Genomic DNA, 14,112 nt, shown 5'->3' on the forward strand with positions numbered 1-14,112 from the left:
CTTTGGCGTCAATTGTAAGGAGCATCTAGTTTATGCATTTTTATCACGATAATGGGAATAAATAAAAGGAAAAAAGTTGGATTTTATTTGGAATTTATTTTTCAAATAAATTACATGGAAGCAATCAGGCCAATATTTGATCTGCGGTGGGTTGTTTGGTGACGTGCGTTTATCTCACTGACCAAACAGTAATTTGAGGTCACCCCAAAGTGATATCTCCCCCGTATTTCCTGCATGCATCAGAATATGTGGTTTTTAGAAGTGTGTCTGCAAAGTGACACCACGAGGACGCAAACAAATTAGACATTTCTGCATCTCTTGCTAAAGAAGTACGGCTTTGAGCCGAAGTGAAACCTGACAGCAGTATGAAATCCCTTGATTACCCTCTCTATTGCACATCGAGTCATGTGTTTATCAACACCATATCTTTATTTGTATATTGTCTGGTTAATGTGTAGCAAGCCTGGCGCTGGAGAATAGGTGTAAACATGACACAAGCTGTCTCAATTGGTCTGTCTTATTGCTCACCTGGCGCCCTCGATGAGCATATCTTCCATTTTATTGCACGGAAGGCGACAATGCGTCTGTAATCAGACCGAGACACGACGCCCCCCAGCGGCTACAGCGTCCGTTTATTTAACTGCACGGCAGAGCAGACCAAAGGACAAGTCCTGGGTGAGATTTCGGTGTCAGTGATTAATGCCGTCTCAGCTGGTGAGACAGCTACTAAAAATTATTGTGCGGTACTAAATAGCTAATAATTAAAGGGTAACCAATTATTCCATACAACTTTAGGCTCGAAAACAGCAAACATGTTATATTTCAAAAAAAGAGTATTTGCTGGTCAACATCACTGTGCGTAAAGCTGGTTCCGACAGGGTGGGCCATAGATCAGACAGCTACTAGAAATCATTTTTAATGTACGGTACTCAATAGCTAAAAATGAATAAGTAACCAACCTGTTCCACAGAACTTGATGCTCAAAAACAGCAAATCTATTTTAGATTTTTAAAAAAGTGTGTTTGCTGGTCAACATCCCTGTGCGTAAAGCTGGTTCCGACATGGGTGGACGACAGATCAGATCTTTTAAAGTGCGTTACTTAATAAATAATTAATAATTCATAAGTAATTAGTTATTCATCTGTTCCATACAATTTAGGCTAAAAACGCAAAACATAGGCTATTTAATTTTTTAATAAAGAGCCTTTGCAGGTTAACGTCCCTGTGCGTAAAGCTGCTCCGAAGGGGCGGTCTACAAATACTATCATAAAAAAAATAATTTTTGAGGGGATAAAAAAGATAAGGCATAAATTCAGAACATCATGTAAACAAAGTGTGTGCCAAATATGTGTATTCGCTGCACTTCAGTAATGACAACCGCATCAACGAGTCAAAATATAGGCTAATAATTATATTATAATAAAGAACATTCAGAGGAGAGGAAACCTGAGGGTCTAAGGGTCTATGTATATTTTTATCGGGACACCTTGGCGGTGTTTACTGCCTGTGCTTATTTGCATGTCAGTTATGTTTAGGATTTACTGCTTCACTGTATTGTCCCTGTTCCTTTACACCGTGTCCAACTAAATTAAAATATTAAAATCACACGTCAAAAGTTTAATTTATGGCCTGTTTGTCTACTTGGTGATAGATGAAAGTGTCTCCTGAACGGCCCGATTAGGTAGACTGACCGGTCTGTCTAACAGGTTGCTCTCATACACGTGTCTGTCACGAGACAGCTGCGCCATCTAGCGGCAATAATTTATGAACGACTGGGAAAAAAACCCTTCACTGCTAACGTTTCTCTTTCAAACTTCACCTGGGTCAGTTAAGTAGCTCAGCTTTTCTTAACGGATTTTAACATTTATTTGTGATTAATTGTTTTACCTATTTATTGTTTAATATTATTGTATGAATTCTTCATTATTATTATTATTATTATTATTATTATTAAAACAATAATAATTATAATTTATTAGAATTCAGACCTTATTGTGTGTACTTGGTCCATATGCAGTGCCCATGCCATATTCATGTTTAAAAAAATGTTATGTGCATTTGTTTAAATATATGGTTAAATTAATACAAATAAACATAATAAAGAAAAAAATGGCAATATGCAGCTGGTAACATTTTTTTTGGAAACTCTGCCTATAGATGGTCTCTCAAGTGTTTATAACATTTTAACAGCTAATTAGTTGAGCTTTAATAATTCAGCTGTTAGCTTTATTCTTTAGATGTTTAACAAATTATCTGTTAGTCTTTGCATCATAGATTCAATAAATAGTTAGAGTATATAGCATATGCACATAAGCTCTACTCAAGCTTTGATTTATTTTAAATCTCAGAATACACTCCAAATTGTAAACCTGTTTAAAACCTCAACCTTCAACCATGCTCACAGTTTTTTTAAAAACACATCTTGCGCTGAATTTACCCAGCCATGGCAAATAACCCTCATTAAGCTATTATCTCTCATCTCTGCCTTGATGACAGTTACAGAAAGCAGCCTTGCAGAGGTAGAAGTGTCCATCAACAATAATGCATTATAAATAACTGTATCTCACTCACAAATTAAAGGTGTAACTGAGTGAAGATTAAAATGCATTGGGGTAAAATTTGCATTATGTTAATATTGTAGATGTTTTCTGTAACAGCAAGTTGCATACCAAGAATGTGTTTCAACATGATCTCTGATTTGAGTCATCACAAACAGCATAGTAGGTGTGTCTGTGAGTGCCAATGGGAGACATTTGTAGCTCTTTGCTTTTTATACCATGTTTAATTGTTTAATTTAATTGTTTTTAAGTTACATATTAGCATATTAATGAATTTGCTGGAATGAAGTTGAAACTCCAGATATCTCTTCACACAGCTTTTGCAGAGAGTAAATTCAGAACATTTCCTGTTTTGTTGTCATTTCAGTTTCTGAGGTTTAAAATAAAGAGATTCTCAAATTACTGTGCATGAAAACAACACTTTCAGATCAAAACACTTGAAACTAATTCAAGACAAAAAGTCTGACTTGCCTTTGAAATAACAGAAATCTCTTGAGGTTCTGTATTTGTACGGACTTTACCAGCCACATAACTACAGTAACAATTTGTAATATGCAGTAATTTGGACCATAAAGGTTTATAACTGCATCTACAGTAAACACTTACATGCACACAAAGGAGTTAAACTGAATCAAGGAGCATTCTTTATACACAGCAGCTGAATAGTGTAAATAACAGTGTAAGTGCTGACTAAAGTACTTTGCCGAAAACAATCACAGCTTAGCTTTTAAATCTTTCCATTGTTGGATGACTATTAAGTATTACAGTTTTTATTTTAGGCATAAAATACTCTGTAGGTGTGTCAGTCCTCTTTTAAGAGCACCAGCAGTCTGTTAATGTATTGTTCTCAACATATAATCCTACGTTTGGCAAGCAGGAACGACATGTTTATGATGTTACTGATAGATTATTCATACTTTACACACACGAAACACAGTTGTCCATATGCTCATTGTCAGAATTACTGCACACTTTGAGATCAATAAAAAAAAACAAAAATGTGCTTGCATTTTTGTACAGTATGTTATTTGATCTCCTGTCACATTATCTTTTTATTAGTTTGACTGAGGATTTTTTTTCTCTTTTTTTAAGACAATAAAAAGTGTATAAAGAGGGATACTTTGATGCAAATCCTCACTGAGATTTGTGATTTCACAACACCAAACTGTGTAGCATGCAGACAATTCCCAGATTTTTATAAGGTGTCTCAGCTTTTATACACAAAGCTTTTTTGTCTAAATTACCAACTAAAAAAGAGGCACTCTTGCCCTCTTTCATAGAAACTCTCCAAAATTTGTTTTATGCAATCTTATTCAAGGCTAAAAGAAAAAATAAAAAAGCTGTCAGTTTCATGCAAAATGATTATGAACAAAAGTTACTGATGATAATGACCAAAACAGTAGTAGGAAGAAAAACACATTCCCTGTATTAATATTCTGCTCTGTTGGTTGAAGATTCTGTGAATTACTTTCATGGCAGCTAGCCCTTAAATGAAGTGACAGCACACTCTAGTGTTCAAAAAATATTACTACAGAAAAAAATCTCAGCGCAGGGCTCATTTTATCTCCTTTTCCTTTTTTCATTACAAAGCAAGTTGGAAGGCAGGAGGAATAAAGTTAATAAGGATGCAACTGGGGTGGAACACATTACTGACGTGGTGTTATTGTAATGACAAATCTGTGTGCAAATATACAAACCTATCTACGTATCATGGCATACAATTAACGTTAATATTCTAATAATTATTCGGATTGTAATTGCAGTCAATGCCCCAAAAAAGTGATGAAAATTGTATGCGTACATGGTTTTTTTCCTGTAATATAAATTCAAATATATAATTATTATAATTATATATAGTTTTCAGGATTTTTTTTCTAGTTTTTTGATCATTTTCTATTAACCCTGCCCCCTTTGTAAAAACTAATTTTGAGGTCATTTTCTTGTCACTTTTACTTATTTCTTGAAACTTTTTCTCCATGTTGAAACAAATCAAACAAATTTGCACAGGTTTCAAAGGGTTTAATAGCTTGTGTAAGGGGCCTGAATGCAGCACAAGAAGAGTGATATTAATCCAGGTTTTAAAGGGTTAAGTTCAAGTCAAGTCAATTTTATTTATAAAGCCCATTATCACAAATCACAATTTTCCTCAGAGGGCTTTATAGCATACACGATCCCTCTGTCCTTGGACCCAAACAGCAGACAAGGAACCCCCCACCCCCACTTCAAGAAAGGCAACTGAGGAGGGATCCCTCTTCCGTTCAACAGATGTTGTGTTTACAAAACAAATTACACTAACTACTATGACAAACTGTACAAATTACAAAATATGATAGTTCAAAGTGCATGTAATCATTATTTACAAAATCATAAAAAACATGAAAAAGTGAAAATCGGCATGAGGCTCCTAAGACGTACAGAATGTTCAGTGCCTGTTGTGTAAGGTGTCGCCGGAAGACAAAAAGAGGGGCCTGTGTGTCAGGACTAAAACATCAAACAGAAAGGTGATAACGAAGCTTAAGGGTTTGAAAGACTTTGTGGAATGAATGCATGATTTCCTCCTGTGTGCTTGTTTGTTTTAGAGCCCAGGAGGAGTAAACCAGACTTTGGTGTTGTGAGAAAGTACAGCTCAAAATGTCACTTCCGAGGATAAAGTTACATTGTACTGAGGCCTTTGCAGCTCACCGACATGCCTACCTGTCAGTCAGTGAAATTCTCCATTTCTGTTGCTGTCAGCTCTAATTCTACTCCGACATGAAGTCTAACCCTGGAGCTGTCGAGGTGTGTTATGGTTTGCTAAAGGACATGATACGGCAAGAATCTGTTGTTCAATCCGCTGTTCACATCAAATTACAAAATGGAGTGGGTGACATTTTTTTTTGTCTTTAATGAAACTAGTGGCTGCGCCACATCATGTCATTTCTACTCAAAATTGGAAAATTATTTCTCTATAGTCTGTCCACGCATCCACTTAGACTAAATGTCTTTAGCTGTAAAACTTTCATGATGGCAATTTATGGGTTCTGTGCCGCGCTTTTTAGCTGATTCATTTTATCCCTCCTTGGAATAAAAAATTAAGCACTTCTTTAGATGTATTGCTTCAAAGTGGCAAATATAAAGACAAATACTGCAAAAGCCTGAAAATAAATACAGACAGCTTGTTTTTCACCCTCTAAAAACATGGACTGACATTACTATTCTTGTACTGCACTCAAGACGCCTTTCTCGAGTATTAATACCCTCGAACCTTGAACAAATTGGCTTGATTTCTTTCAAAAGCATGGTCAAACATCTAATGAACGACTATGTAAAACACATTACACAAATTGCAAGAAGGAGATTTAGAAAATCATTTTACAAAATATGCTAGGAAAAGTTGTTGTCATTTCTTTGCTTTTGGTTTTCACTTCCCTTTTCTTTGCTATTCTTTTTTTCCCCCTAATTTCCAGAAAGAAAGCCTGCACTTTTTCCTAATACCTTGTTAATTTTGGGGTTATTTCCTCTCAAGCTGCTTATAGCCTTCTTTGCCTTGATTTTTTATTTATAGCAAGCCAATATTGCTCAGGTTTCAAAGGGTAAATATTCCCCAAAGGCTCAATCTGATCACTTAGTGTGAACACTGAAGACTGTCATATGTTGTATCTGTGCTTAAGGTATAAAGTGTGGTTCTTTATATAGATGTATGTACATAAAGAAAAGGGACAAGAGAAATTCAAGCTTCATTTCAAAATATAATGCATGTAAATTAAGCCATTAGTGAAGCCTGAACAAAACTCACAGTTATACAGATAATGACATGTCACTTTAATGTGAGAGGTTTTATTCTTCGTGTTATTGGGAGAGCTTTCTTAACTCAAATATGTTCTCTTAGCACTACTGTAATTTTTGACTGGTGTAAATTCTGACGGGATTTACACCATTTCGTTGAAGGTGTGATAAATATACGTTGTTTCTATAATTATGATTTTTTTTCTTTGTTTGTTTTGTTTTTCTAATTAGTGCAATTGGACAAGCTAGAAAAAGCCATTTTGACGTACAGACAATAATAATAAATAGTAAGACAAACAGCGGTTATGACTTGTTTTTGTCAATCGGAGAACTAGGTGTATTTTATGTATGCATACGTGTGACAGGATTGCGAGGGGGAGAGTAGGTTAAAAAATAATCCATTCATTTTTAGATAACAGAAATGATAATCAAGTCAGTAAATACATATAAAGTAGAATAAAACGTGGTATATGTATATAATATAATACTAATAAAAGTAATGGCAACTTGGGTTTTTCTGGGGGTAGAGGTGCTCCCATTGTATTTAATGTGTTTATAGACATAGGTGGATAATGACACACTGAGCCCCTGGGCCCACATGCATAAATGGCCCCCTTACCCTTCTGGGCAGGCACATAATGCTTTTTCTCCCCACAGAGTTGAAGGGCCCGTATAGGATACTTAGTGCAACTCCTATAGATAAACCAAGGGGAGAGAAACATTCTTAAAATGTATCATGACGGATTTGTTTTCATGCAGTTTGAATTTTACATAATGGCTAAGCCCTTTGACAAGAAATGCAAAGTTAATGACAGTGACTTCACACAAAGGCTCTGGCTCTGGGGCCCAGTCACGAAGGTTTATGCAAGTATACAGGCATGGATGGATTTACTGACCGACCCGGAGGCTCTACCGGGCATAAGCCCAGGGGCTCAAAGTGTCAGAGGGGCTCCTGGCCTTCACTTGCAGAATGTCAAATTAACACAAACCAACAAGGAAGAGACTCAAAATCACCACAAAGAAACACAACCCCACAAAAAGATGCATAATGACAGCAAAGCGATGCAAAAAGTCTGTGTCTTGTTCCTATGTAGGACATGTCGTGGGGCTCTTTGCATATCTATGCCAAGCATTCATAATCTACCCACGTATACAGTGTATACCCACCTCTTTTAACTGGCAATAAACACACCTATCAGCCAAAAGCCACTGAAATACACAGGAGAGTATACCCACTCCCTCCTCAATAACCTCCCCCTCTATCCAGTCATTCACCCATCTCAACAACCACCACTGCCCATTCAGTGATACACACATACCCCCAGACCTTCTGGGAGGGAGATAGTCAATCGCAAGTAAGTCATTTTTCTTTCCGGTCTTCTACCTAATGTACTTTTTATTACACTGCATTTATCTGAAAGCTTTAGTTACAAGTTACTTTACAAAATTACGAATTTTGCAAAAAAAAATACAATACGAGTTTATAAAATATGATGATTTCTCAGAAACTAAGCTAGCCAACAGTTTATAGCACAACTGAAACGATTTGTCAACTGAGTGAGAATTAACTGACAGTAACGTTAAAATTGTTTTCTGATTTAATAAATAATAATACATTTTGAAGATAGATAGATAGATAGATAGATAGACAGATAGATATATAGATAGATAGATAGATAGATAGATAGCAATTACAACACTTAACCAATGGACATCAAAACACCTCACAAACTACCAAACAAGCTAGATAACATAAAAAATGGCCTTTCCAGACCTTTTCCAATAAAAGATGGTTTAGAAATAATATCCAGGGCACCAAACACTCCTGATTAATGTAAATATAACCCTTTCAACAATATGTACCTGACATTTGCAAACCCTAAAAGATAACCAGATGTATATGAAAAGCAGGCCACATGTGTGGTATATCGTGTAAGGCATGATACATTGTTTGCACATGCAAACCCACTGCTTTTCTGTTGTCTTATACTAAATGGGTTCTTTACATGCTTTTCACTCATTCAAGTCTAGCCGCAGAATCCCTTCTTCTAAGAGATGACGTTTAATCTCTACCATCAGCTGGAAGTTTAAATGAGCTGTGGGGAATAGGAGAAGACAGCCAACTCTCCCTTCATAGGCCTAATAGTCTCCACCATCAGCAGCACTTCATACACAACCACTGGCTGGCAGATTAGAAAGAAGGCTTACCACAAACACAGACAGACGCACGCACCAGCATGCTAGTGGATTCAAGTCATGTGCTTTTATTCAAACTATAAAGTGGAAATGCACAAATTGTAATATATACAAATACATAAACACATGATGAACTTCTAATGGGTGACGCAGCAATCCGCCCACAGACACTCACTTCTTTTAAGTGGACTGTAGTGGGCTATATGACAGCAGTCACTCTCTCTTTGTAAATTGATATCACATTTCACAGCCCTCCTTTCTCTCAAAGAGCTTTCTAGTTGTTTTATACACATTCGTCATCTATGAAAAGCACAAAGTCAAGGACATAGAAAAAATCCACAATCTCTTCACGCAGCAAAGTCAAACAAGATATACTGCCGTGCAGTTGTATGCTTCCGCGCACCAATCAAGCTGCACTTACTATTTACATCCATGTCTGTTAAAACATGGATGCGTCACACACAGAAAATCTATACCAAGATCTTCTCTAGTCAAACAAACAATGCACACAACAATGCTTTTTACACACAACCATGCACCGCTAAACCATGGCAGGCCAAACTGTAACTGTCTTCATAACAGTACAAAACAGCTATAGTCAATACTTTAAACAATTAACCCCATGACTGCTGGTGTGTGAAAGGGGTCTCTCATAATGACATTATTTCCCCAGGAATTGTCAGAGACCAAAAACAGAGCTAGTACCCTTTTTCCATCCATATTGTCATGTATGCAGGTCATGCAAGAAAACCGTCTTAAACTAGCAATAGACTTGTTTACCATTGCCAGTAGATAAGTAGTATATGCCTTTCTGGTGTGACACATTTGATATCATGAACGTGCCAGAGAACAGGGCCAGTAAACAATAGAAAGTACACATGGAGGCCAGTGAAATTGTTACAGTGGTTACTTATTTTTTACCAGCCACAAGAACGTGTAACAACTGGTAACGTTTTCACCTTGTGAGTCTGTGTGTCATTATGGCCAAATGTGGTCCAGAGACACCGACTGTAGCAGGAAGTACAACAGAAGCCATTTTGAGTACTTTGCCATATGTTTATATGTCTGTCTGTAGACCAAGATCAACTCAGACCAGATCATCAGGACAGCGTCACAACTTTGCAAGATGCAGTCACAAAACTTTACAGGTGTGTAATTTGGATCTAAATTAAGGCCAACTTAAGGTTTGTGCAAGAAAAGTCAACAATGTGTCAATCCCAGTGTCATGTTTCTTTCATTGCCAATCCGAGCAGGAGCCAATAAATAACCATGACTACTGCAGAGTCATTTGTCCTGGGAATGAATACTGATTGTAACCTCTCCCGCTAAAGACAAAAGCCAGATGTTAGTGGGATAGCAGTGGGAAGTAGCCACACACAAAAACTAGAAATGAATGATATTTTTCTCTGTTACTGCTGGATATGTAAACAAGCGTCTGCAAAAAAGTTCACCACATCATACCATATGTTGCCGCTGCCCCCAAGTGGACAAAACAAATCACCAAATTTTAGATGCATTCACTCAGGCTTCTTTGAATGCCTTGTATGGGTTTTGAGAACCGCCAGTGTCCCCTGTAACATTAAAAGATGATGTGTAAACCACTGTTGCCTCACACTGTGACTGCTGTCTCACCCAGATATGACTGCAGGGCACTGAAATCTACAGAACAGGGAAAGGTTTGTGATCTATATAACTCAGTTCTTGGAATATAGAAACCCATGCAACAGGAACAGGAGTGCTAGAAGCAATGTTGCATAAAGAACAATCAAACAGTTGCATGCCTCAACATCTGTTTATGTCACAATTGCCCCCAAAATGCAGAATGTTATTATAAATCCAGAAAAAGCTGCTGGAACAATGTGAACACGACAAAAAGCAGAGCAACTGCCAATAAAAGGCACACTTAAGAAAAACAAGCACAGACAATCCTACTCCCTCCAGCAAACTGTGAATTAAATTGTAAACATCCAATCATAATGAAGACTGAGGAACATACAGTTCTGTATAACATATACTTATGTGTTCCAGTCAGCAGATTATCACTGTTCTCTGTCATCCTAGTATCTATTTACTTGTTTTATGTTAAAGCACTTAAGGAAAACTCCAACACCCATTTTACATGATGAAGTTTGTTTAAGGAGTAACGCATATGTGGAAAAAAAAACCATATAAAGCCTTTTGTGGAAGCTCAGGTAGCTGCACGAAACTGAATTGATAAATTACCTCAAGTGACGTCAAATCAGTCTGATGATGATATCAAAGTGCAATGCTAAATCATTGGATTTTTCTGTATATTTATTTTATGAATAGTTTTCTAATTTTGTTGATTTATTTTATTTGCTTTTTTTAATCAGTGTTTTTAAATAAATGCCTATATTTCATGAAACGTAGTTTGTTTTCTTTTTGTTTTGGCCCCTGTGTTGTGTAAAATGTTGAACTTTACACTGTACGCCACATCTGTGAGAATGTGGTTGTGGCCAGTGTATTTGTGATTGGGATGTTTAAATTACAGTGTGATTCAAATGTATATTCATCCTGACTCACAGTTTTTAATTTTGTTGGTTTGCATTGACAAAAGATAAACTAGAAACTGAAGAACCAAAACACATAAAAACAAGGACAAAATAGCCAACAGCAAGAAACAAAAAACAACAACACAATATCCAAAACACAAACAATCAAAAATGTACCAAAAGCCAACAACATAGCACAATGAAACAGCAATAATGAAAGGGAAAAAAACAACTACTACCAAATAAACAATAAAACAATTGATCAAAATATATTAAACCTAATCCTACAGCCTGCCTATGTCAAAGGCAATGGAGATCCTGACTAGAGCTGATGCAGTGTAAGGTACACCTATTATGACAATTCATGCAAGAATTTACAGTTGGCACAGCAGAAGGAAAACATAAAAGCTGCTTAGATCTTGTCAGGCTGATGCTGAGGGGAAGGAGGAAGATAACACGAATGAAAGAAGGTGTGCCACAGGTATAACTCACCATACACACCAGAGGACAACCTACCCAGCTAATCACTCAACTGTTGAAAGCAATACCACAGGAGTTCAGGTAAGCATCCTTAGTATGCAATACTACTCAGTGTTACAACTTGTATTTAGCTGGTATAGCCACAACAAAACATCTCTCTTGTACTCACACGCTATCGGAACACAATACTTGTGATGTCAGATTTTATACACTCATGCATTTGCATGCACACACATGCACTCGCAACCAGCAACAAAGAACGAAGAAGCTCGGATTACAACGCACACACAGGGAGAGGGACTTCCATCTCTGCTCACGTCACCATAACTTCACTATATCTTTTTGTATCTTGTATCTTTAAGTGTTAGCAAGTTAGTCTAAATTAACTTGATTGTGAAAAAGATGATTTTGCCAATGCTGACGTTAGGAAATCTGCAAGCCCTGTTTTGTTAACATGTTTAAGAATATACAAATATGAGTGACTAGTAGCCAGCAGAGGTAGGTTTAGGTTGCTAAAACTTAGAAAGATTGAGTTAATTAAACTTGTTATTTTTAAGTTGCAATAAACTTTGCAAAACCAAGTAAATTTTAAATATAAAGTAAACATAAAGACTAATAGTTATGTTTACCTACATTTTCCAAGGCAACACGTTAGATTTTTTAAACTAAAATCAACTAGTCAGATTTTACTGTGTAGAATCTTTAAACAAGCTGAGAGAACTCTTCTCAAAGTGGTAAGCAACAGCTAATATCCTCCAATCAGTCATGTATACAAACATCTTCATTTTCAAAGCTGACTCAGCCTCAAGCAAAAGAAAATAGCCTTCATACACTTTGACTTTCTTTTTTTTACAGAAACATAGCAGTGCCAATGAAATGCAAACGTGGATTTAAACATGGCACAATGGTGTATTTGATATCGATTTCAATATCTTACCCTCATAATCACCCATTGCTGCCAATATTTACTTGAACTGTGTTTCCTGCCTGTTTCCCAGGGTAAGCTGGTCTAAGCTGCTAGTTAGAAACAGTTTTCTCTGTCACAACAACATTTTCACATTCAATATGTGCCCATAAGCAGGTCGATTTACATGGCATCACTGGCCAACAACTGTAGCCTAGCCTACACATTGCAACATCAGTCTCACAGTCTTTAAACATCATCCACATCAGTTCTTTTGGCCAAAAGATGCCCCTTGTTAACACTTGCAGCCACAACAAATGAAAACTATTTTCAAATTATTTGCTTAAAGACTCAGGGGCCATTTCACTTAAAGGACTGCAGTCACTAAACGCGCACAAACAAGACAAAATGAAACCCAGACATTCTCAAAGGACCTGCAAGGGGGGGGCATTAATTGGCAACCAAGCAAACAGCATCTCATCTCAGCATATTGCTGCAAAGTTGGCCCCTGTCTACGCAAATGAGCCTCATTGCAAAAACCGTTTTTATTCTACCCATAGTTCAACCTATGTGGTATTTTTCAGCACATCAGGCCTACCTGTAGCGGCGTGCGGTTGGTCAGGCGGTGAAGGTGCGGGAAGCTCTTGATGCTGCTCGGTGTAGTCCACTTGTTTTTGGCAGTGCAACTGAAGCTGCAGAAAAAGTTTAGACAGTCTTGAGGAAACAAAAGTATTTCCAAAAAAACCAACTCTGCACTTGGATATTCCTTCAAAAGTTTGTCCTCGATGCAGGTGAAAACAACGCCATCTTTCTTCCGTCAACACGGAACATCCCAATCACTCAGGAAAAAAATGCTGCAAAACTCCTGCTTTTAACGCATAGCTCCTCCCACTACAAGGAACGCCACTTCATACATCGATCAAGCCACAAAGTTAGGTTATATTCCTATAAATTTAAAGATTATTTGAACAGTAAACAAATCTCCATAAACATGTCAAACAGAGTAAACTAACCAAATTAAACGCTCACAATCGACCATTTTCTTATGAAAAAAAACCCCAAAAAAACATCAGATCCCCCTCTACCTGTCGCACATTTGGCTCATTCCTCCAAGAACACCTCCAGAAAAAAGAGCCTTTTTTAAAAAAAATATATATTTATTAACAAACATAATGCATACATACAACAAACTGAACGTGCTATGGGTACATGTATACAGAAAAAATAAAGTAAAGAAAAATTAAAAACAAAAATAATAACAAGCAATACAAAATCAAAATATTGCCTTGTCAGTTCATGTGAAATTTTTCAAAAAATGTAGTTCGTCTTGACTGCCTTTTTGTTTAAAGGCCTCTGATTGTGGTTTCATATTGTTTAAGTTCTTGTTTAAAAAAAGAAATCTGGTCTGGAGTCCGCCAATCTCTTCTTGTGGATGTGGAATTTCCCCAAAAGTAACAGTAATTGCACAATATATATGTGTGTGTGTGTGTGTGTGTGTGTGTGTGTGTGTGTGTGTGTGTGAGAGTGTGTGTGTTTGTTTCTCCATGTCCGGGTCTTTGAAATACATAAAAATGTCTTTATTCTGCAATTGAATTGTTTGTCCAGTTTTCCTTGTTACACAAAGTTGAACATCCACCCAAAATATTCTTGTATACATACAGTCATAAAACAAATGGCAAACTGTTTCTTCTCCTAA

At 36.8% G+C, this 14,112-nt stretch overlaps 1 long non-coding RNA gene across 2 annotated transcripts in view; it reads right to left on the minus strand.

Annotated features, from left to right (window-relative positions):
- LOC148186193 (uncharacterized) overlaps positions 1–13,243 on the minus strand; it is a 201,014-nt gene extending 187,771 nt beyond the window's left edge. For both annotated transcript variants that reach the window (XR_015775188.1, XR_015775190.1), the window contains exon 1: positions 13,015–13,243. This is a non-coding gene — a long non-coding RNA (uncharacterized LOC148186193). The remainder of the gene's footprint in view (positions 1–13,014) is intronic.
- Positions 13,244–14,112: the final 869 nt, after the last annotated feature.

Source organism: Plectropomus leopardus, chromosome 20 (genome assembly GCF_026936395.1).
Source record: "Plectropomus leopardus strain MGB_pleo_1.0 chromosome 20, ASM2693639v1, whole genome shotgun sequence".
NCBI classification, from domain to species: Eukaryota; Metazoa; Chordata; class Actinopteri; order Perciformes; family Serranidae; genus Plectropomus; species Plectropomus leopardus.